Raw genomic sequence first — 8,175 nt, 5'->3', positions numbered from 1 at the left:
GTGACTGGGGGGTTGTCAGTGAAATGCAGGCGTGCCAGTGTATTTGAACGCCCTTACAGAGGCATGCAGAAATTAGCCCCTGCGACTGCATACACAACTTGAGTGTTCACTGCGTACGGGAAAATCAGCAATTTATAAGTGAGGTCTGACCTGCAGTAAATGTGCGAGTGGCTCTGATGGTACTCAATGTTACCGATGTTTTGGCTGGATTGCCAGTTATTACGGATGTGCGACAGGAGAAGTGGGCATCTGCATGTTGTCCGCGCGAGTGCTTTGCGATTGCACATATTAGCATACTGTCGCAGCAGACTTGCATACACGATTGCACCCACGATCGCATCAGTGATTCTTGCTGAATCAGGCCCACTGTCCATACATTCTCAAAATCCAAATATACAGTATCACTTGCATTAACAAGATCCAGTTTACAACTTAGCTCTTCATAAAAATATATAAAAAAACCTATTCATATTGTTTAGGACCAGTAATTTATGAAACTATACAATACTGTACATATTACAATCACATCCCTCATTATGCCTTCTGATTCTTTTGAAATGAGCCATTGTCTCATCATCTTCCAACCCAATTGCTGCAACCTCTTCCTAACTGGCATTCTGCTCATCCATCTATCCCAGCTTCACTCCATCCTAAATGCTGCGGCAAGACTGATCTTGCTCTCTCAAAGCTCTACATTCGCTGCACAGCTATGCAAATCCCTATACTGGATCTCCATATGACTTTTATCCATCCTATGCTTAGTTATTTCTCTGCAAACATATTTTTTCTAATTCACCTATTTTATTTGAAGACTCCCAGTATGTGAGTATGTGTTACCATACATCTGATATTTTTACTGACCTATTTTAATTTATGCACATCCTTTTCACATCTTCTAACCCTTCCCCCACTCTTCACCTGCTCCCCTTCCTTGATCTGTTTCTATAGTTTCTTGCACACTGCACCCCAGATCCTAATAAAAATCTCCACCATTCCATCCCTCCCCATTGTGGTGCATCTTGTACTTTGTCTGGATGCTGGTCTTCTATTCTCATCACATAATTATGTGTTTGCGGTTATAGGGGTCTATTCATAAAGAACATGGAGTGGTTCATGATAAATATCACTATACTGTATATCGCATCACATCGATGCGATATATAGTGAAGTTTAGTAGCCATTCATGTATACTTACCTCTCCGACGTCTTCATGCTCTATGCGGCCCCTCCGCGATCCCTGGTCTCAGTGAGAATACAGACATATTGAGTGCCCGATATGCGATGATGTGCAGTCAGGTGAGGCAGACGAGGCAGAGCCTCTCCTGTGATACTTACATATACTCCACAGTTTTACTATAAAACTTATAAGAAAAATTTCAAGAAAATATTATAAATATATTCTTTGTATTATTAGATTCATTGTGTAAGTGGGAGGTGTACCTTTGAGTTTTTTACACTAATTATCCTTTAAGCTGCATACACACACACAACGATTTTTTGAACGATTATCGTTAAACGATATCGTTTAACGATAATCGTTTGAAAAAATCATTCACTTTCTGAGTCAAACGATGAACGATTATCATTCATGCGCGTTCACGTTTGTAGTTTGTAGGTCAGTCAGACTTGTCAACTGAACGATTTTCATTAAGGGAATATGCAAAAATCGTCTGTAGTTCAATAAAATCGTTCATTACACTTTGAAAAATCTGACAGATAATCTGACAGAAAATCGTTCATAAAATAGTTCATAAAATCGTTGGAAACAAAATCGTTGTGCATGTATGCAGCTTTAGGGTTAATGTACATATTTGCATTGTGGGGTGATACAGATGCAGTACCGGCTCTGTCTTTTGCCGCAGACCGTTACTGCACCCTTATGGAGATGCCTATTGAGATGCTCACCGGTGGCAGCATCGGCCAGACTACTGGATATTGCACATGCCTTTGGCAGGCACTGAATGTCCCTTTGACCTTGACCACCGGTGTCAGTGCAGCTGCGTCTTTAGATGCAGTTACTGACACCGACACGCCCACAACACTTCACTTCAATAGCCACCCCCTCATTAACCACACAGAAACGCCTATGGAAATTGCATGGGTGTGCGTCTATGCGCGGTAGCCATCACAGTGCATGCGTAGTGCTACCCAGACGCATGTGCAAAGGGAAACCATCGGTCACTTGCATCCAATGGTTTCCCTGCATTCACCTCTGGATCACCCTCTGTGTATGTTATGACTGCCTTGATCACACACACAATAAAAATACAGCAGGCATTAGGATAACATTGATGAAGGTTTTTTCAATTTCTTTAAAATGCCATAATATGTATATTAGCCTAGAGGAACTTGGTTATGGATAAAGGCCTGATTCACGGGGTGGAGGCTATTCCAATATTTGCACAGTTGGATGATATTGTTTGTACTGCTATGTGTCTGCATGTGTACTGATGGTTTACAGACTGCGTTTGTAGTGAATATGTGGACGCAGAGTGATTGACAGTCAGGGTGTGTTTTTGAAAGACAACGGGAGGTGGTTAGTCAGTCGCATGCATGTTGGGAGCATTTTGCGGGTATGTCGTAGCCAGTAGCAGCTCCAGGTACGGGCAAGCCGGTCTGTCGCCCGTAGCGCTATGGGATCCGACGGGTGCAGGAAAAGTCCTCCCTCACACCCGGAGCTATTTTGATGATAAACACTCAGTGGGAGGGAGCAGAGGAGGGAAGGGGCAGCAACACAGGATGGTGCTGGGTGCAGCAAAGCCTAGCGCCGGCCCTGGTTGTAGCCAGCGACTGCGTCTTTGTGTGCAGCTTCACTGGCGCCTGTGGCTTACTTCCAAAGGACATTCTGAGCAGTCATAGGGTTACTGCAAAGTTCAAAGTGCGTCCAACGGTACATATGCAGCGGATAGAAAAAGCAGCTGGTGGGCATCTCTGTATACATTACAGTGGCTGCGATATTAGCATTATTTCTCAGTAGCACTACGTATTAAGGTGCTGCCGTGGCAAGATTAGTATCCACCTCTGAAACAGGCCCAAAGGTTCATGGCGCAGTCTCAATTTTTACTGCAAAGTGAACTGATAGGAAAATGATCCTTACCTTTACTCTCTTATATTCTGTCAGTGAGCACTGAAAGCTCATACATAAACTTCTCTGCGAGCACTGCATACTTCATTGCTGATATCTGAGCCCTAGTAATTAGGACTGCGGAATGGACTCTGACAAAAGTATTGCAGGAAAGACGAGACTCTACAGCAGGGATGGGCAATAAGCGGCCCTCCAGCTACTATTGAACTACACATCCCAGTGTGCCCTGAATCAGTTTTAGCATAGCAAAACTGTGGAAGGGCATGCTGGGAGATGTAGATTTACAACAATTGGGGGGGGTGCTTATTGCATACAGGGTATACCATTCTCTTTTTGTTCAGGTCCACTTTCAACAGAAACATAAATTGTTTTCATTAATATAAGCTAAAAATGTGATGAGAGAACAAGAGTATTTTTCCTCCTATAAACACACTGAAGATCCTAATGCTATACTGGTAATTGCTTCTAAACAGATGCAGTAGGGTGTGCAGGCTCACAATCCCATGTACTTCACAGATTCAGTTCAGAAGCACAAAAGAAAACACAATTATAATGATACAAAGTTAATTCTAAACCTTGTAGAAGTTTAATTCAATTATAAAAACATGCTGATGGTCAATGTATTCTGCCTGAAATGTATTCAAAATGTCTTAGAAGTCAGGAATGTTTGTCTAATCTAAAGCAGTGGCATTTATAGACAGTATTTTCCTTGTTTTGTGCTTCAGTTAATTATCAGATCATTTCCACATTCGTACAATGAATCATCAAATCAGCTTCTGTTTGTCTGTTGGATCTTCAAGGATTAGCATTAAAAGTGCAGTATTATGTAAGATGCTCTCTCTTTCACTGATAGACTATATATCTGCTCTACTAATGTCAGCACTGCCTAATCTCTCATTACAACTGCCTATCTGTTTTTGAACAAACAATAAACCCATTAAAGATTAGTTTGTCCTTATTAGCTTAAAAGAGGCCATTATTAAAAACCCCTTTTGTTTTCATGTCCTATACATGTTCAATACCATTCATAATATATAGTATACACACAAAATGGCCAGTTGGAACAAAGGCCCTCATTCAGAGCCGCACGTTAACAACAGTACGCTCGTTGCGTTCCGATGTTGACTAACCGCGCATGCGTCGGGGTTACACCGCGCATGCGCGTACGGCAAATTGCGAGCTTTTTTTCTCTCGTTCCTAAAATAGCGTACAGGAAGTGACATGTCAAATGTGATTGACAGAACAGGGCGTTTTTGGGTGTTGACGGGGGTGGAGATGACAAAACGCAGGCGTGGCGAAGCGTTTTTGGGGCGTACATACATTAGCAGATGCGAACGTCAAATGTGTTCGGACCGTCTCATACGTCACTGAAACATCCGCTTTCCCTTCAAAATGCTCGCACAGCTTAGGGTCAGGATTACTCGACCACATTGGCGATGGCCTTCTCCTCCGTCCCGGGACTCCACGATGGTGCTGCGATTAATCGTGGCTGGTCAGTAAAGTCATTAGTGTTGGATTGAAATCCGGCTTGGTATGTGTTTGGAAAGCAGATTATTGGGATAGCACAAAAGCGTACGCAGGTGGAAATCAGAGCTGCTAATGTCATGATTACATAATCAATTAGCGTACATTTTTGGGTTTTTATTTTGGCTACAATTTGGTGGTTATGGCCTATTGTAAAAATAATGTCATCATCTTTTAATTAGCTCCCCTTTTTTTTGGTTTACTGTGGAATTTGCATCGCTATGTGTTTTTTTAAACGTTCCTTAAAGAGGCCTTTTTTTTAACATAAGAGGGTCAGTTTTTGCGTTTAAGGCCAGGATTAAATGTAACCCATTTGTACAATAATGTCACAATACAATGTCTGTTTTTTTTGTCAAATTTATTGTTTACACACAAACAAATTGGCATAATATTGTATTGCCTTTTTTTGTGCCCAAGATATTTGATCTAAAAAAAAAAAAAACATAACTACTAACATAATCGTAAATACAAAATTTAAAAACATTTCACAAGAAAGGAGAGGGAAGTTTTGACCAGAAAGGAATATGAGCCAAGCACAGAAGGAAAGTGGGAAAAGTCGCCATTGCTGTCACCGTTTTCTCGGCCGTTTGGATGGGTGAGGGTGGGCGCCAGACCGGGTCCGGGATGCCATCGGGCTGGCCTGTCCAGAGGCAGATGTTGTGGCCTCTGGACTAGGCACAGGGCTAGGCACATTTGGAGGATTGCCTGATGTTGTGCCAGAGGTGGAGGATCTGGATGTTCCGGCAGGAAGGGAGGTCGGCTCCACCATGTGCTGGCGAACGAGCTGCTCCAGGGCATCGGCGATGCGGATGTTGGCCCTGGTATTTTCCGCCAGGGCCTGAGCAATGGTCACGTTGGCCGCAGCATTTTGCTCCAGGGCCTCAGCCACCCGTATCAGACTGGCGTCCATCCTCTGCAGAATCTCCGTATGGCAATCCGATTTAAAATTGAGTTCTGTGAGGAGGCCCACTGCCTGCGAGGGGGCACGCCCTGGACTGGCTTCTGCAGGGTCCTCAGCCGGATGTACTGGTTCCTCCCCTGCAGAGTCAGCAGAAATTCTGCGGCCAAGGCTCCCCTCTGGAGCAGACTCATCCGCCTCTGTCTCTGTTAGGAAATTGGAGAAAAGACTCACATTAGAATCTACATATTGGCACAATAGCATTTCTGAGATGGTGACATGACAAGACTTACCTTGGCCAACATGAGGAGCCGCAAAGTCTGGCATGTCCGTATCCATGTTGGACACGCCAAACACCTCCACAGCCTGCACACACCCCTGTGCCATCTCTTCTAAGTCTGTCAACTCCAATGACACAGGGGTGGGACCCCCACCTGTCCCCCTTGCATGCCTAGCCCTGTCGGCAAGTTTTTGCTTTAGACGATATTTGAAGTCTGCCCATCTGTGGAATGAATTTGGAACCATTATCCTTTTTTTAACAATGGGGTTTGTTTATAGGATGGGAAAGTGTTTACTTACCGCCGTTTGACATCCCGGGCTAGACGGACATAATCACCCACCCTATTGACAGCAACGGCGACCTCCTCCCACATTCTCCACTTCTGGCTTTGGCTCATATTCCTGGCTGCCTGGGGCAGGATGTCAACGCACTTCTGGATCAAAACCTCCATCTCCTTGCTTGTGAAATGTGGCTGCCTTTTTTTTTTGGCAGCTTTGGCGGGTTGACTGGGGCCAGCAGTCTCTTCCATGTCATCCTCCTCACCTATTTGGGTAAATATGCAGATTTAGCCACTTCACAACTTGCACAATATTATGTTTTAAAATACTCATTGACACAAAATGCATGAAGGCCTTACCGCCGCAATTTTGACCATTGTTTCCCTGGTTTGAAGCCATGTCTCTGCTTCCAGCATTAAATCATCCAGAAATTCTATGTGATTTTGTGACGTATTTATACATGCGTCGTTAGATTGCGGCCGCATCATTGATTGTGCGTCCCTATGATTCATCCTTAATTTGTGCGGGAAAATAAACACTATTTATGGCTTGGTGTGTGTGGATTCGAGGTGGGGTTGTTGGAGTGTTGTCGGTGAAGTGGTTTGGATTTGGTTGGTTGGTTGCGTTTGGAGGATTTTGGAGAGTTGTTTTTTTGTTTGTTTTTGCTACATTTCTTTGGTTTTTCCTTTCGCATTTTTTTCATTTTTTCTACATCCTTTCCTGATTTGGTAAGTTTGGTGCATTCAAATTTGTGGCCAATTGTTGTATTCTTCTGTTTTGTGGTTAGTTAATTTGTTTAACACTCATTTCATATTTTTTATTTTTTTTTGGTTTTCGGACCCAAAGAAGTTTTTTGAGGACATCTTATATATTCGAGTTGGGTAAGTCCATTTTTTGTCTTGCATTTGCGAATGAATTACCGCATTTTGGACTGTTGGTGTAGTGAGTTGCATTTGCGAATAATTTACCGCATTTTGGACTGTTGGTGTAGTGACTTGCATTTGCGAATAATTTACCGCATTTTGGACGGCTTATTCATCATATAATCCAGTTTTGCTTTTCCCTTTTCCATTTTTTGGGTCCATTTGAACCCTATTTGACGTACGGTGTGCAATGTAGTTTTCAGCGATGGCCAAATGTGTTTTTCCGTTATTTTCTGTGTTGGCTTGCAACAATTTTTTACCTAAAAAAAAACCCTTTACATTTTTGACGTCTCATTGTTGCCTTTTTTACAGTTTATACATATCATGACAATACCCCGGCATGTAAGCAGCTATGGATGGTATCAGAAAGCTAAGTTTTTTTTTCTTACTTTTGGGGTGGGTCAAAAGCCTTACATTGTAAACTTTGAATTTCAGATAGATCTGGGGTGAATTGTTCTGGCCCTGCTCCCGGAAGACGACCAACCTCAAACTCGTCCCAGGCGTAGGCATCGTAGGCATGCAAGGCCCCAGATATTTCGAACACGTGTCACCCTTTTTGGAATGCCCGATGATGAGGTTTTAAGACGCTACCGTCTACCTCCCAAAATCATCATAGACACTCTCTCATTAATAGAAAGTGATCTTGAGCGGCAAATTGACAGTCCAACAGCAATACCACCACTGACGCAATTTATGGCGGTGTTACATTTCTGTGCCTCAGGATCGTTTCAAACAACGGTCGGAATAGTGGCGGGCATCTCCCAATCCTCCTTTTCCCGGATCCTGAGGGCAGTGATGGAGGCACTTTTCAAGCACCTCCATCATTTTATTCAAATGCCTTTGGATATGGGTGCCCTTAGTGTGGCCAAGGCCAATTTTTACCAAATAGCTGGCTTCCCACACATCATAGGGGTTGTGGATGGTACTCACATACCACTTCAGCCTCCAGCACGGCTGGAGGCCATATTTAGAAACAGGAAACACTATCACTCCCTGAATGTAATGGTGGTATGTGATGCCTCCCTCCAGATCCTGTCCCTGAATGCTAAATTACCCGGAAGTGCTCATGACTCCTTCGTCATCCGGCAATCAGGGATATGGCAGAAATTAACCAACCTACAAGCTGGTGATGCGTGGCTTCTGGGTAAGTGGAGACCTTTAGTACATAACAATGTTAAGCTTGATAC

This window comes from Taudactylus pleione, unplaced genomic scaffold (genome assembly GCF_031769625.1).
Source record: "Taudactylus pleione unplaced genomic scaffold, aTauple2 ptg000372l, whole genome shotgun sequence".
In the NCBI taxonomy this organism is placed as follows: domain Eukaryota; kingdom Metazoa; phylum Chordata; class Amphibia; order Anura; family Myobatrachidae; genus Taudactylus; species Taudactylus pleione.
This window is presented reverse-complemented; position numbering follows the sequence as displayed.